This window comes from Cetorhinus maximus, chromosome 2, assembly GCF_964194155.1.
Source record: "Cetorhinus maximus chromosome 2, sCetMax3.hap1.1, whole genome shotgun sequence".
Lineage (NCBI taxonomy): Eukaryota > Metazoa > Chordata > Chondrichthyes > Lamniformes > Cetorhinidae > Cetorhinus > Cetorhinus maximus.
In genome coordinates this window covers 57923519-57940025 of record NC_135880.1, presented here as the reverse complement: position 1 = coordinate 57940025, position 16507 = coordinate 57923519, and the positions used below count along the sequence as shown (strand labels likewise).

At 44.2% G+C, this 16507-nt stretch overlaps 1 protein-coding gene across 1 annotated transcript in view; it reads right to left on the bottom strand.

The window, feature by feature from the left end:
- adgrv1 (adhesion G protein-coupled receptor V1) overlaps nucleotides 1–16507 on the bottom strand; it is a 735500-nt gene that overhangs the window by 251861 nt on the left and 467132 nt on the right. The window lies entirely within an intron of this gene.

The following is a 16507-nucleotide window of genomic DNA, read 5'->3' as shown; positions in this document are numbered from 1 at the left end:
TACAAAATAACTGAGAGAATCAGCAGAGGCAACACAATTAAGCAGGACAAGCTGCTAGAGGAAGGTGAGGAAGGGGGTAAGGGTTCTTAGCACGAGGCCTTGTCCATCTATTATGTCCAGGGAACAATTGTCCTACCTGAATCTCAGTGACGAACCACGCGTGAGGATGCTCTCATTGAAGTCTGCCATTTACCGCAGTGACAACTTCAACCTCAGAACATGGGAAGGACCACATTGCTTGTGCACTGAAGCTGACAGTGGAAATAAACTTTTATGCATCTGGATCCTTCCAGGTTGGAGGAGGAGGAGGTATTTGCAACATTTCATAGTTCGCTACCCACTATTACGCAAGGGATGTAACTGAGCCTCTGTATTTCAAGACAGCTGATTACCTTTAATTCTTTCATGCCAGTGTATACCAGGTGGAGCAAGCATGTGGCTTCACTAGGATTGCAGGCTTCCCCTTAATGCAGTGAGCCATTGACTGCACGCACATCACTTTAGGCGTGCTGCTTGTTGACTCCACCATATACCAGAACCAAAAGGGATTCCATTCCCTCAAAATCCAGCTGGTGTGCAACCTTTGGCAGTGAATCATGCAAGTCAATGACTAGTATCCTGGCCACAGTCATGATGCGTTCATTCTATAAGACTCTGCTGTTCAATTTGCATTTGAGCCACCATGGCAAACTAAATGGTGGTTACTGGGCAGCGAGGGCTGTCTACTGAAATGCGTCTCTGAAACATGCAAGATTCTGAAGGGGTTTGATAGGGTGGACCCTGAGAGGTTGTTTCTGCTGGTTGGGGAATCTAAAACACAAGGGCATTGTCTCAAGATAAGGAGCCAATCACTTGTGACTGAGATAAGGAGAAATCACTTCATTCATGTGGCTGTGGATACCAGTGCTCAAAGGGGCCTGCAGCATCTCATTGCAGTCCAGCAATCTATGCTCTAGCAGATTAACTAGGATGGCTGAACTGCCGCTCCAGGGGACTGGCAGTAACTCCATGATGCACGAACCTGCTGTCCTCTCTCAGATGACTGCACTTGTGCTCCCACCTCTGCCACTCTGCCTATGCCCCTGCAGTTGCCAATCAGCCAGCCAGCCCAGGAGTTGTAACTAGTAGGGTGGATAAGAAAGAACCAGTGGATGTAGTGCATTTGGATTTTCAAAAAACATTCGATAAAGTGCTGCACAAGAGGCTATTACATAAAATTAGTGCCCATGGGATCTGGAGTAATATATTAAAATGGATTGAAGATTGTTTAATGGACAGAAAACAAAGTCCAAATAAGCAGTCATTTTTAGGTTGACAGACTGTAACTGGTGGGGTATCACAAAGGTCAGCACTTGGGCCTTCACCATTTACAATATTTGTGAATGAAGTGGAGGAGGGACTGTTTGAAATGTATTCATGTTTGTTAATGATACAAAGTTAGGTGGGGAAGTAAACTGAGGAAGGACACAAGGAGGCTGCAAACATGTATAGACAGAATAAGTTAGAGTGTAAGGACATGGTAGATGGAATGAATATACTGTAATTTGGAGAAATGTGAAGTTGTGCACTTTGGTAGGCAAAATAAAAAAGCTGAATATTTTTTAAACAGACTGGGAAATGGTGGTATTCAGAGACCTGGGTGTTCTTGTACACAAATTACAGTAAATTAACATGCAGGTGCAGCAGACAATTAGGAAAGCAAATAGTGTGTTAGCCTTTATAACAAATGGTTCAGAGTGAAAAATGGAGAAGTCTTATAGTAATTTTATTAGACTTTGGTGAGATCACACCTGTAGGTATTGTGTGCATGTTTGCATTTCCTTACCTATGGACTAGCACACAATACCTACTTACCTTAGAGAGAGTATTCCTGGGATGAGGGTATTATCCTATGAGGAGGCATTGATAGACTAGGTCTATATTTCCTAGAGTTGAGAATGAGAGCTGATCTTATTGAAACATAAAATTCTTTAGAGGCTTGATAGATGAGATGCTAGAGGATGTTTCTCCTGTCTGTGGAGTCCCGAGGAAGGGTCACAATCTCAGATTAAAGAGTCAGCCTATTTAGGACCGAGATGAGGTTATTTTACAACCATTTGAAGAAATTTGCCTATCAGCCAACTTCTACCCATGTTGAGGTGATGCAGTCCAAAACCAAAACCAGGGCCTCAAGGCCCAGGGCTGCTAGAATGCATCCTGCAAGACCGTCTGCAGTCTCCCCTGCACCACCCCCACCCCCACCCACCCTGCCACCCCTCCTCCTCACCTTCGTGAAAGTCAATAACTTTCCATCAGCCATTCTGCAGCTACTTGTACACAGGAGCACTAAACAAGGCAAAGGCAAAACGGACTTAGAGGTGGAATAGTTGACTTTTGTGTGTATTATTGGAATTGGAAGTGTTATTAGATAAAGTTGTTTTTAATTCCAGGGTTTTGGTGAAGAGGACACTGTGATGCTCTGTAGCAGAGAGAAAGGTGGAGAAGTGTGGAATGACAGTAATCTGGGGATAGTTTCAGGGGAACCAGAGTTTGATAAGCCGCTCACGGATAGCTCATTCATAGTGATGATGGCCAGCCCTTCCTCTTTTTTTCTAACCTTCTGAGGTGCTAGCCGAAGGCCTGGTATCAAAGGCTGGCCCTCATGATTAGCAGGGTGTGAAGGATGTGGCACATCACCTCAAATTTGCAGAGACATTCCGATGAGTATTGAGGTGTTTCTCAAACAATACAGAAAGAACAGTAGTCTGAAAACAATGATGGTTTATTCCACGACATTCCTGGTGGAAGCATTGCTCTTGTTGTATGAGCATTTTCCACTTGTATTTGGGTGGTGGAGGAGAGTCATGAGTCATGTGCAGAGTATATAGTCCTTGCCACCAAGCAGCGACCCACTGATTTGATGTGGTAACTCAAAGATGCTGGAAACTGCTGACTAGCACAGGGTAAAAACACTGTGGTTGCTGCCAGGATAGTGGACATTCACTAACCTGATGCTCTGTGCATGGCTCCACACCAAATGCGCTCTGAAGTAGTGGAACCCTTTACGCTTCTCATACATCTCCCCATTGATATGAGGTGCGTGTGGAGCCACATACTGCAGTTAATGGTGTCCTGCACCATTGTGAATCCTGCCACCCTGGAAACGCCATGCGCCTGCTTCACGAAAAGATAATAAAATCTCCCCTTCTTGGGTACAGGGCTTCAATGACCTCCCCGGTGCAGTGATGGAAAGAGATGTTGGCAGTGTTGCTGGCTCCAGCTGACAAGGATCCTGGGACATAGAAATCGAGGGTGACGCTAATCTTAACAGCCACTGTGCCTGTCCTGTGCTGCAGGTGCAAGTCCATTGGGAGGAGGTGACACAGTTCAGTAACCAGCTTCTTTGTGAAACATAGCCAATTCAGACACTGCTCCTGGTTGAGGTGGAGATAGAGGTGCTCTCTGAAGGTCCTAGATGGCCATGGTCTTTTGTTGAGAGCCCTTCTCCTCCCTTCATTAACAACTTTCCCTCTCTGCTGTCTGTGTTTCATCTTTATTTTTATTCTTTCACAGGATGCGGGCATTGTTGGTTAGACAGGCATTTATTGCCCATCCCTAATTGTCCTTGAGAACGTGGTGGTGAGCCGCCTTCTTGAATCACTGCAGTTCATGTGGTGTAAGTACACCCACCGTTGTTAGGGAGTTGCAGGATTTTAACCCAGCAACAGTGAAGGAATGGTGATATAGTTCCAAGTCAGGGTGATGTGAGGCTTGAAGGGAAACTTGCAGGTGGTGGTGGCCATGCATTTGCTGCCCATGTCCTTCTTGGTGGTAGAAGTCGAGGATTTGGAAGGTGTTGTTGAAGGAGCATTGGTGAGTTGCTGCAGCGCATCTTGTAGATGATATACACTGCTACAACTGTGCTTCAGTGGTGGAGGGAGTGAATGTTGAAGGCGGTGGATGGGGTGCCAATCAAACGGATTGCTTTGTCCAGGATGGTGATAAACTTCTTGAGTGTTGTTGGAACTGCACTCATCCAGGCAAGTGGGGAGTATTCCATCACACCCTTGACTTGTGCCTTGGAAATGTTGGACAGGCTTTGGGAGTCAGGAGGTGAGTTACTCACTGCCGAATTCCCAGTCTCTGACCTGCTCTTGTAGTCATAAGACGCAGGAGCAGAAATAGGCCATTCAGCCCATCGAGTCTGCTCCGCCATTCAATGAGATTATGGCTGATCTGATAATCCTCAACTCCACGTTTCCTGCCTTTTCCCGATAACCTTTGATTCCCTTACTAATTAAAAATCTGCCTATCTCAGCCTTGAATACACTTAACGGCCCAGCCTCTACAGCCCTCTGCAGTACTGAATTCCACAGATTAACTACCCTCTGAGAGAAGAAATTCCTCCTCATCTCTGTTTTAAATAGGCACCTCCTTACTCTGAGATTATGCCCTCTGGTCCTAAACTCTCCCACAAGGGGAAACAACTTCTCAGCATCTACCCTGTCAAGCCCCCTAAGAATCTTACATGTTTTAATAAGATCGCCTCTCATTTTCCTAAATCCCATTGAGTACAGGCTTAATTTACTCAACCTCTCCTCATAAGAAAATCCCTCCATACCTGGGATCAACCTAGTGGATCTTCTCTGGACTGCCTCCAATGCCAGTATATCTTTCCTTAGATAATGGGACCAAAATTGTTCACAGTGTTCTAGGTGTGGTCTAACTAGTGCCTTGTATAGTTTTAGCAAGACTTCCCTATTTTTATACTCCATTCCCTTTGAAATAAAGGCCATTCCATTTGCCTTCCCAGTTACTTGTTGAACTTGTATGTTAGCTTTTTGTGATTCATGCACAAGGAACCCCAAATCCCTTTGTGCTGCAGCTTTCTTCAGTCTTTCTCCATTTAATAATATTCAGCTCCTCTAATCTTCCTGAGAAAGTGCAAGAACTCACGGGGAGAATTTTTCCTATGGCGGGTGGGCTAGACGGGAGCAGGCGGGGGCGCTGAAATTTTCCCATCTGGGTTCAATCGATATTAAGCGATCGGCTGCGCACTGCCATTTTACGCGGGCGGGCAAATTAAAGCCCACCCAGTGTAATGTGTGGCCAGTGGCGCTCAGCGCTACCTGTGCAGGCGGGGGGAGGAGGGAGAGTCAGGGCCTGTGCTCTTTTGAGCTGCCTCGGGGAGATTGAATGGATTTGAAAACTTTTTAATAAATAAAGTAAAAATTTATTTAAATATGTCCCTTCATGTGACAATATCACATGAGCTTGGACATGTTTGTGAAGTTAGGAAATGTATTTATTTATTTTATGGAAGCTTCAAGAAACCTCATCCCGCCCGTGGATGAGGTTTCCTGAAAAATCCGAAGGCCGCTTGGGCTCTTTGTCTGCCCGCCAACCTTAAGGTTGGATGGGCAGCGTTTTTAACAGGTTTACTTATTTTTCTAATGGCTTTAATAGGCCATTGACAGTTCAGTGGGCGCGCAGCCGCCTCCGGCACGTGCCCACCAAATGAAATATTGAAATGATGCGCGATGACATTGGGACGCACGCCCAACATCATCGCGCGTAATTTTACGTGTTGGGCCCACCCCTGCACACTTGCGGCAAAATTCTTCCCTACGTTTTTCCACATTATATTCCATTAGCCAAGTTTTTGCCCAGTCACTTAACCTGTCTATATCCTTCTGTGTACTCTTTGTGTCATCCTCACCATTTGCCTTCCCACCTATTTTTGTGTCATCCGCAAACTTGGTGATAGTACATTCACTTCCCTCATCTAAGTCATTAATAGATATTGTAAATAATTGAAGCCTCAGCACTGACCCCTGTGGCACTCCACTAGTTACAGGTTACCATCCTGAAAATGCCCCCCTTATCCCAACTCTCTGTCTTCTATTAGTTAGCCAATCCTCTGTCCATGCTAATATACTACCCCCAACGCCATGGGCTCTTATCTTATTAAATAGCCTTATGTGCGGTACCTTATCCAACGTCTTTTGGAAATCCAAATATATTATGCCTACTGGTGCCCCTTTATCTATCCTGCTCGTGACCTCCTCTAAGAATTCTAATAAATTTGTTACAGTATTCTAAGTGCTTTGCATAGTTTTAGCAAGACTTCCCTATTTTCAAACTCCATTCCCTTTGAAATAAAGGCCAGCATTCTATTTGCCTTCCCTATTACCTGTTGAACTTGTGTGCTAGCTTTGCGGTATTCATGCACAAGGACTCTCAAATCCCTCTGTGCCGCAGCCTTCTGCAGTCTTTCTCCATTTAAATAATATTCAGCTCCTCTATTCTTCCTGCCAAAGTGCATAACCTCACATTTTCCCACATTATATTCCATCTGGCACTTCTTTGCCCACTCACTCAACCTGTCTATATCCCTCTGTAGTCTCGTGTCATCCTCACCACTTGCCTTCCCACTTATTTTTGTATCATCCGCAAATTTGGCGATAGTACATTCACTTCCCTCATCTAAGTCATTAATATATATTGTAAATAAGCCACAGTATTTATATGGCTGGTCCAGTTCGGTTTCTGGTCAATGGTAACCCTCAGGATGTTGATAGTAGGGAATTCAGTGGTAGTATGGGCAGAATTTTCCCCCCATCGGGGGGGAAATTCAGGAGCGGGCGTGTAGAGGCGCGCCTTCGATTGGCGCCCCCGATTGGGGATGCGTCGCCATTTTACATGGGCGGGCCGATTAAGGCCCGCCCAGCATGACGTCCGCCAGGAAGCGCTATGTGCTCCCTGTGCAAGCGGGGGGGGGATCCCCTAAGTCGGGAGTGCGCTCTTTTGCGCATGCGCGCAAATGAGCGCACTCATCTCCCTGATGCTAAGTGTGTCACATGAGTTGGGACATGTCCATCACTTTTAGTTGAACTTTTATTAAATTTTTAGAAACCTACATGAAACCTTATCCTGCCCGTGGATGAGGTTTCATGCTTTCTCTGAAGCCTGCTGGGGCTACCAGCCTGCCCGCCAGCCTTAAGGTTAGACGGGCAGGTCCTTTAACTAGCTCAATTACTTTGTCAATGGCCTCAACAAGCCATTGACAGGTCGGCAGGTGCACAGCTTATTCGGCTAAGCCCCCGCCGACCTGAAAATTGAAATGACGCGGGGTGACGTCGGGAGTTCCACCCGATGTCATCCCGTGTCATTTTACGTGTCAACATGCGGGCCCCGCCCCCCCGCTCGCCAACCGGGAAATCCTGCCCATTGAGTGTCAAGGGGAGATGGTTAGATTCCCTATTGCTGGAGATGGTCATTGCCTGACACTTGTGTGGCATGAATGCCACTTGCCACTTATAAGCCCAAACCTGAATGTTGTCCAGGTCTTGCTACATAAGGACATGGACTGCTTCAGTATCTGAGAAGTCGGCGAATGGTGCTGAACATTGTGCAATCATCAGCAAACAGCCCCATTTCTGACATTATGATGGAGGGAATACATTGCTGAAGCAGCTGAAGATGGTTGGACCTAGGACATTACCTGAGGAACTCCTGTAGCGATGTCCTGGGACTGAGATGATTGACATTCAACAGCCACAACCACCTTCCTTTGTGCTAGATATGACTCCAACCAGTGGAGAGTTTTTCCCCTGATCCCATTGACTCCAGTTTTGCTAGGGCTCCTTGATGCCATATTCGGTCAAGTGCAGCCTTGATATCAAGGGCAGTCACTCTCACCTCCCTGTCATGCTGCAGCCCAAGAGAGACTGCAACTATGGCTCCCATGAATAAGGACAAGCTTTCTGCTCAGGGGCCTTCAAAATCCACTCAACCCCTTGGAATTGATCACTATCACCCCCGTCTCACTCCAAGAACTTGTGTGAGCTTCACAAATGCATAGTACTTCCATTCACTCTCTGGCAGCATAAGAAAGTCCAAAGCACATCATGTGAAAGCTTCAAACTGATACTTTTCAGTCACCCAAGTAGATGGGCGAGGCAGGGGGGGGGGGAGGGCGGTGCGGTTCCCTCATCCAGGAATGGCATGGTTCCTTATGCAGCTGGACGCATGGTGAGCTATGAATGTTTAAGAGAGGGTGTTTCCAGATCCAAAATGGCAGATCAGGTACCAGATCAATATTAGATGTTGACCGGCATTATGATCTGCCTATTTTACTTGCTTCCACTGCAAGCAAGAGCTTCCCGTACGTACTATAACCCTTCCTAAGGTGGTGATCAGCATGGCCTGCACCAAAAGTCAGTTGCCAACCCCGCGCGATTTTCTTGATCTCCAAGCTCCCGTTGAACCAAAACCAGTGGTGCTATAGAGCTGAAATTTGCGGCCTGTGTCTCTGAAATTAAGATATTAAGTCAACCAAGAATGAGAGGGGAGTTTGAACTAAAACAGCTGGTAATGGTATAAGCAATATCAGACAGTCCAATTCTGGGGGAATTGATGACTTTTGGTAGAAGGTTAAATGTTGAGTTAGAAAGAAAAGTAGTTCATGACAAAGATTCCTTAATATCAATAATCACATCACAGACTTTTGTACTTGTACTGATCTACATTCTAATCTTCTTACAGTGAATGTGCCAATACTGTTAGAAGGTAATAATGATGGAAACACAGCAGCTATTGTGATGTCACAATAGTGGCCACATTGTAAATATGTCCCTGTAGGTCAAATTAATCAAGCAAATTATTTGGCTGCCCTTACTGGAGTGATACAAGGACATCCAACACTCATACCAGTCAATTATGGGGTTGGAAATTATGATAGTAAAGTCATTGTATCATTGAGAATGTTGCTCATAACAAATTAATTTTTTTAAAGAATTAACTTCATACTACAAACTCACAGCAACTAGGTAGGAGAATTTAAGGCCAGAAATTTCTTTGGCATTGTTCCTGCTCCCTTGCGCAACTTTGCTGGAAGAACAGAGAAGCCCCAGTTAGTGTAACCATGGTTTTGTCTGCCTTTCAGGTGAAGTTATGGTGGTGATGCAAGAGGGGATACAAGAAAGTCCTAACTGAAGTGTTACAGAAGTACTTTAGGCCTAAAGTACTTCCCAACTCTCGTTAAGTTATAAATATACTTTCCAGAAGAAATTTGGTATTTATTGATGAAATTTGATGGTAATTGTAGCAGTTTTACAAACAACCTCCAGTTTAAACCTGCAAACCTGTCACACAGCCATCATACAACATCATACACAGCATATCAACAAAGAGCTACTACGCTGAATATTTGAATCTTAGTTCAGATGTAGAAATAATACTTTTCTGCAAAGATTTCCCAATAATTTACCATAACTTTGGCAGAAGATCCATGGAAACTCTAAAGAAACAACATTTATGCCATTTAAACAAGTCCTATTTCATCAGTGTTTCTGTGGATCTTAAAGAAATGTTACTGTAGATGATCCAAAGCAGCCCCTCAGGAATTCAACCGCTTTATATTGTAGGAATTTGAAGTATGCTCAACAGAACAGTTACTAATTTGGTCTGTCCTCGAAGCACTGTTGCTAAATTATGTGGCCATGTCTCCCACCACACCATATTCGAATCTGTTCCACATCACAGAACAAAAAGTCAAAGTCAACAATAAGGCCATAGTGTTTTCCTCCTCCTCACCCTCTCTGTGGCTTTTAATACAGCCAAATGTTTAATTCGCTTCCACTGTTCTGTGGTGGGAGCAGAAATTCCAAGCGGCGTCTTCACAATTCCGAGCCAGTTTCACAATTTGTCCTGCCAACTGTTCCATTGATGACGTGCCGCTTTGCCAATGTCAATCAATTTCTGTTAGATACAGTATTGCAAGAACCACTTATGACTTCTTGCAGCCATGCTTACCACTGGTCATCAGTTAGGCAGAACTGGCAGCACATGTGGGAGGTCCGCCATGCACACCATCAACCCCACTCCTAAAGCGATATCATGACAGGGAATGGGAGCAACGTCCCTTTTCATTTTGATTTTGTGCATGGCCTATTCATTTAAGTGTGCATTACCTTTACACTTTTCTTCATGGCCACACATATACAGTATCTTAAAGGGAAGGACTTGTGGTAATTTCCGGGCTGCAGCACAGCTACATGGCCTAGAAGGAACATTGGTCAGGAGGCAAGAAACCCCTGGTTGCCTTAGAATTTATTACTGAAACCAAATGAAATTAGGTGCATGTAACTCCTGGCATTTCTGGCCTCACAATGTAAATGTCTATCAAACAGCAGCAGTGACTTATGAACATAGGGAGATAGGAACAGGAGACCAATTAGCCTCCTGACCCTGCTCCAGTATTCAATCAGGTCATGGATGATCTACAACATAACTTTGTATAGTTGCCTTTGCCCCAAATACTATAATACCTGTGGTTAACAAAGATCTCTCAATCTCAAATTTAAAATGAACAATTTCTTATGTACTAGTAATTGATTAAACATTATTTGCTGTTTGTGGAAGAGTTCCAAGCTTCTTTCACACTTTGTGTATAAAAATACTTCTTAATTTTACTCCTGAAAGGTGGTTGTAATTTTTAGATGATTCCCCCCCGTCCTAGACTATCTACCCTATCCCTTAATTTCTTGAAAACCTCGATCAAATTGCCCATTAACCTTCAAATTTCCAGGGAATACAATCCTAATTTGTATATTTTCTCCTCACAATTTAACGCTTGGGGTTCAGATATCATTCTGATAAAGCTATACTGCATTCCCCCCCAAGGCCAATATATTCTTTCAGAGGTGTGATGCCTAGAACTGTTCACATCAGTCAGGGCTTTGTACAGCTGAAACCTGACTTCTAATCCCTTGCATTCTAATCCTCTAGGCATAATGGCCAGCATTTCATTTGCCTTTCTGATTATTTTGTTAAAATTTTCATGGCATTTTAGTAACTTATGGCCAGGATTTTCCATTCGTTGGACGGGCTCGGTGGGAGCGGGCAGGGGTGGTTGGGAACCCGACCACCACCTGCGATTGGCTCTGCACTGCCCTTTTACGCAGGCGGGCCAATTAAGGCCCGCCCAGCGTAATACATGAATGTGAGCGCTACCTGTGTGGGCGGGGAGAGGGGGGGGAAGAGTCAGATCCAGTGCTCTTTCGTGCATGCACAGCTCTGTGACTCAGGGAGATTGAAGCACTTTGAAAAAAAAAATACAATAAAAATTTAATGAATCACGTCCCTTCATGTGACTGTGTCACACTTGAGATGGGACATGTTTTTATTGTTCAGGAAAAGTTTTTATATAATCATTATTAGCTTTAGGAAACCTCATCCCGCTCATGGATGAGGTTTCCTAAAAAATGTATAGGCTGCTTGGCTTTTCCGCCTGCCCACCAACTGTTAAGTTGGACGGGCAGCGTAAATTTGGAGTTAATAGACCTTTCAATTATTGGTGGGCGCGCAGCCGACTCCGGCATGCAAAGTTGGAGTTAATTAGTACGTTAATGGCCTTAATAGACCTTTCAATTATCGGCAGGCGCGCAGCCGACTCCGGCATGCACCCGCCAAACAAAATACCGCAACACAGCGCGATGACATTGGGACGCACGCCCGACGTCATCGCGCGTCATTTTGCGTTCTGGCGTGTCGGGCCCGCCCCTGCATGCCAAATGGAAAATTCTGCCCTATGTATCTGGACCCTCCCAAGTCCCTTTGGACCTGCATTGTTTCTAATTTTTCACCATTTAGAAAGTACCTTATTCAATCCTTTTTAGGACCCAAGTAGACTACCTCACATTTGCCACAGTTTGCCTATTCACTTAATCTATCAATACCTCCTTATAATCTTATGCTACCATCTACACTGCCCACAATGCCACTCATCTTTGTGTCATTAGCAAAGCTGGATATATGGCTTTTCATCCCATTATCTAAGTTATTAATAAATGTGGTGAATAATTGAGGCCCCAACGCAGGACCTTGTAGGCCACCACTAGTCACATTCTGTCAATTAGAATACCTGCCCATTATCTCTATTTTCTATCTCATGCTGCTGAATTAATTTTCTAACCAAGCATAATTTGCCTTCAAATCTATGAACTTCAACTTCAGCTAACAGTCTCTTCTGATGCACCTTATCAAATGCCTTTTGGAAATTCATATAAATTACACCAAAAGACATTTCCCTTTCCACTACTTTAACTCTTCAAAAAAATTAATAAAGTTTGTCAAATCCACACTCGCTCTGATCATAGGAAAACTTTCAAGATGTTCAGTCATCCTATCTTTAATTATAGACTCTAGTAATTTCCTGACAACAGATGTTAGGCTAATTGGTTTAGAATTCTCTGCTTTCCCTCTGTTACTCCTCTTAAATAGTGGAGTGACATGTACAATTTTTCAATCTAAAGGAATCAAAATTCCCAGATTGAGTGAACTTTGCATGATTATAGTTAAGACATCTGCAATGTTCTCACATACTTCCTTAGAAACCCTGAGATGGAAACCATCTGGTCCTGGGGATTTGTCAATCTACAAGTGCCATTATTTACTTCATTACTGTTATTTTGCTTATGTCAATTTTGGTGAGTTCATGTCCGTGATTGAATATTAGTTTCATTGGGATGTCTGACATGCTGACCTCTTCTTCTACTGTAAATACTGATGTATAGTAACTATTCAGCATGTCAGCCATTTCCTTATTTTTAATGACAATATCACCATTATCAGTTGTTAAGGGGCCCATATTGCTTCTGACCACCCTTGTTTCCCTAATAATTGTAACATTTTTTGTGTTGATTTTGATATCCCTTTTCTTTCCATACTCCCTTTATGTAGTTTTTACTATCTGTTACCCTTTGCTGTTCTCTGAATCTTTCCTATTCACTAGGATCTGTGGTATTATTTGTATTTTAATATGCTTTTTCTTTAGTCCTTACCTCTTTCGTCATCCATTGCCTTATTTGACATGTAAAGCTCTTGACCCTCAAAGCTATAAGCTGGTTCTGTATCACACTGATTTCTTCTTTGAACACTGCTCACTGATCTTCTGCCATTTTAACCATTAACAGGTTTGCCCAGTCTATTGTGGATAGTCTCTGTCTCATCCTATTGAAGTCAGTCTTACTTAAACATGGAATCTTAGTGGCTGGTTTGCATTTCTCCTTCTCAAACACTACATTGAACTTGATTATATTTGGGTTGCTGTTAGATAAATGTTCACACACTGTTAGGCTGTTAGCTAAATCTGGATCATCTACTAAGTCTAATATGGCCTGCCGCTTTGTTGACTCTAGGACATATTTTTTCCTTTATTTATTCACGGAATGTGGGCTTCGCTAGCTGGGCCAGCATTTATTGCCCATCCCTAGTTGCCCTTGAGAAGGTGGTGGGGAGCTGCCTTCTTGAACCGCTGCAGTCCATGTGGTGTGGGTACACTCACAGTGCTGTTAGGAAGGGAGGTTCAGGATTTTGACCTAGCGACAGTGAAGGAATGGCGATATATTTCCAAGTCAGGATGGTGAGTGACTTGGAGGGGAACTTCTAGGTGGTGGTGTTCCAATATGTTTGCTTCCCTTGTCCTTCTAAATGGTAGTGGCCATGGATTTGGAAGGTCCTGTTGAAGGAGCCTTGGTGAATTCCTACAGTACATCTTGTAGGTGGTACACACTGCTGCTACTGTGCATCGGTGGTGGAGGGAGTGGATGTTTGCGGATAAGGTGCCAATCAAGTGGGCTGCTTTGTCCTGGATGGTGTCAAGCTTCTTGAGTGCTGTGGGAGCTGCACTCATCCAGGCAAATGGGGAGTATTCCATCACGCTCCTAACTTGTGCCTTGTAGTTGGTGAACAGGCTTTGAGGAGTCAGGAGGTGGGTTACTTGTTGCATTATTCCTAGTCTCTGGCCTGCTCTTGTAGCCACAGTATTTATATGGCTAGCCCAGTTCAGTTTCTGGTCAACAGTAACCCTCAGGATGTTGATAACGAGGGATTCAGTGATGGTAATGCCATTGAACATCAAGGGGCAATGGTTGGATTCTCTCTTGTTGGAGATGGTCTTTGCCTGATACTTGTGTGGTTTATTACAGAAAACTATCCCAGGCACACTCAAGAAATTCACTAACTTTCTTGCATGTGGTCATCTGTTTGTCCCAACCTATGTGAAAGTTAAAATCCCCCATTAAAGCCACTCTGCCTTTACTACATGTTTGTCTAATCTCTGCACTTATACAACCTACCACTCCACAGCTGCTACTTGGGACCTCCATACAACTTCCACTACAATCTTTAATCCTGAATCTTAAATCATTTTCTATTTCTTAACTCTATCCATAAAGTCTCAATTGCCTATTTACATTGTATTATATGCTCTCTTACTATTGAAGTGAATACATCCTTAATCTACTAAGGCTACCCCTCCCACTCTTCTATTTTTCCTATCTTTTCTGTAAACTTTATAACCTGGTATATTTAGTTCCAAGTCCTGACCGTCTCGTAGTCATGTCTCAGGAATGGCTACCATGTCATACCTTCCGAGTTCAACTTGCACCCACAATTCATTCAGTTTATTCCTTATACTCTTTGTACGAAGAAAGCCTATTTGGGCCACACACCCTAGCCTGTCAATCTGCTCTCATGTTTTATTCACACATTTCCTATTTCTCTCTCCTGGTTTAACTAGTTTACATCATTGAGTTTCCCCTTCACTTTGTAGTGCCTTATGTACAATTTCTGACTGTGACGCTACTCTCTTCCCTTTCAGTTGTTTTCAAACTTATCGATACAACTTTTCCATCTGAGCTCTCCCCTCGACTTAGTAGATGTGCTGGAAAGAAATTTTCATGTGATAGCTTATTCATTTCAATGAGAAACAATGTGCAGATTGTTTGTCCTTCTCCTTTATTTATCATTTTTTCTCTTGCTTTCCTATCACTACATCATTCACCTTCAGTCACAGACTGAATGCAGACTGTTCACTGCTGTCACCAATATTGTTTCACATCAATTAACAGGATGTCTCTCCAGCAGGTTAACAAAGTGTTCATTGTAGCAGTTCAGTCAAGAAAAAGACTCATTAGGGAGTCTGAAACCTACATTTTCTCCAAGGGCACAAGGGACAAACAAAATTCCTACCCGCTTTATGGCACATGCAAGGTCACTGTGTTTATGGAAAATTCCACGTGCGGAATTCCAAGGTCCTGTCGCGGCGGGGGCAGGGCCAGAAAAATGTGGCGAGCCGTTCAAAAGTCCATCGACTTTGGCGGGACTGGAAAATCCTGCCGGTGGGAGAGGCCATAAAATTCTGCCCCAGGTATTGGAAACAGGAACTGAGATTTTAACCTAACCTGCCCAATGGGAACAGGGTAAATGGACTGTTAAAATAATGAGCTGACGCCGACCCGTTCCCACCAGCAATCTGCCAATCATTATTTAAGCTTTGGAGCTCACTCTGGTGATATCTACCGAAAATAGGTGATTGTTTCATTTATGCATGCAAAATCTGAGACTTATGATTTATTAACAATCCCAATGCGACCTTAAGAGCTGGATTTTATCAGCCCTCTAGGGATGGGTGGGGGGGCTGGTAAAATGGCGAGGGAAGGCCAGTCTGGAGTACCCGTTGCCTTCCTGCCTGCATGGCATTTTACCAGCAGCAGGAAAGGTGGAAGCTGGCCTTCCCACCAAGAGGTCAATTGAACCACTTAATTGGCAATTAAGGGACTCTTCCTACTGCTCCTGACATTTTACAAGTGGCGGATGAGCCATCCACTGTGTGGGGAGACTGCCTACTAACCCTGGCAGCCTCCCAGTGGGCTTTTGGAAGGTGGGGGGGGTAGGAGGCTCTTAATCAGGCACACTGTGGCACATGGATGCCCCCTCCCCACAGCGGCAATGGCTGCCCCTGCAACAACAACTCTCGCCACCCTCATCAACTTCCCCTCTCGACCCACCCCAATGCCCAATCCCAGTCAGGCAGACCACACTACCCCTGGCCCCACTTAGCAATAGCAAGGGTGGATTGCTGACATGGCTGAAAGCATTATTTAAACAGGCACCCAGTTACAGGAATGCAGGTCAAGGGAAAGCTTGTGGGGCTGTGCTTAGTGGATAGCCAAGGCACTTCTGACCTAGAATATTAGTTGTTTCTGATTTTTCTTTTGCCTTGTTCATTCTGAGTAAGCACTCACAGCTCGACATGATGCCATTCTTGTTTCTTTGCCTAGGATGAAAGAACATTTGGAAGAAGAGGAGAAGCAACAGCAAAAACCAGGAGAAACAGAAGGTGAGCCTGTTGAACAAAGTAAGTGAGGGATCTGGTCAAAGAAGGCCTGAGCTCACCTAGCCTGGAGTCATTTTCCTAGATACCTCTGAGAAGCACTATACCAGGGGGTTATGCTTCACAGGCCCAACCATTTTCAGCTGCTTCATCAATCACCTTCCTTCCATTATAAGGTCAGAAGTAGGGATGTTCGCTGATGATTACACAATGTTCATCAACTTTTGTGACTCCTCAGATACTGAAGCAGTCTATGTCCAAATGCAGGAGGTCCTGGACAATATCCAGGCTTGGACTGACAAGTGGCAAGTAACATTCATGCCACACGAATGCCATGCAATGACCATT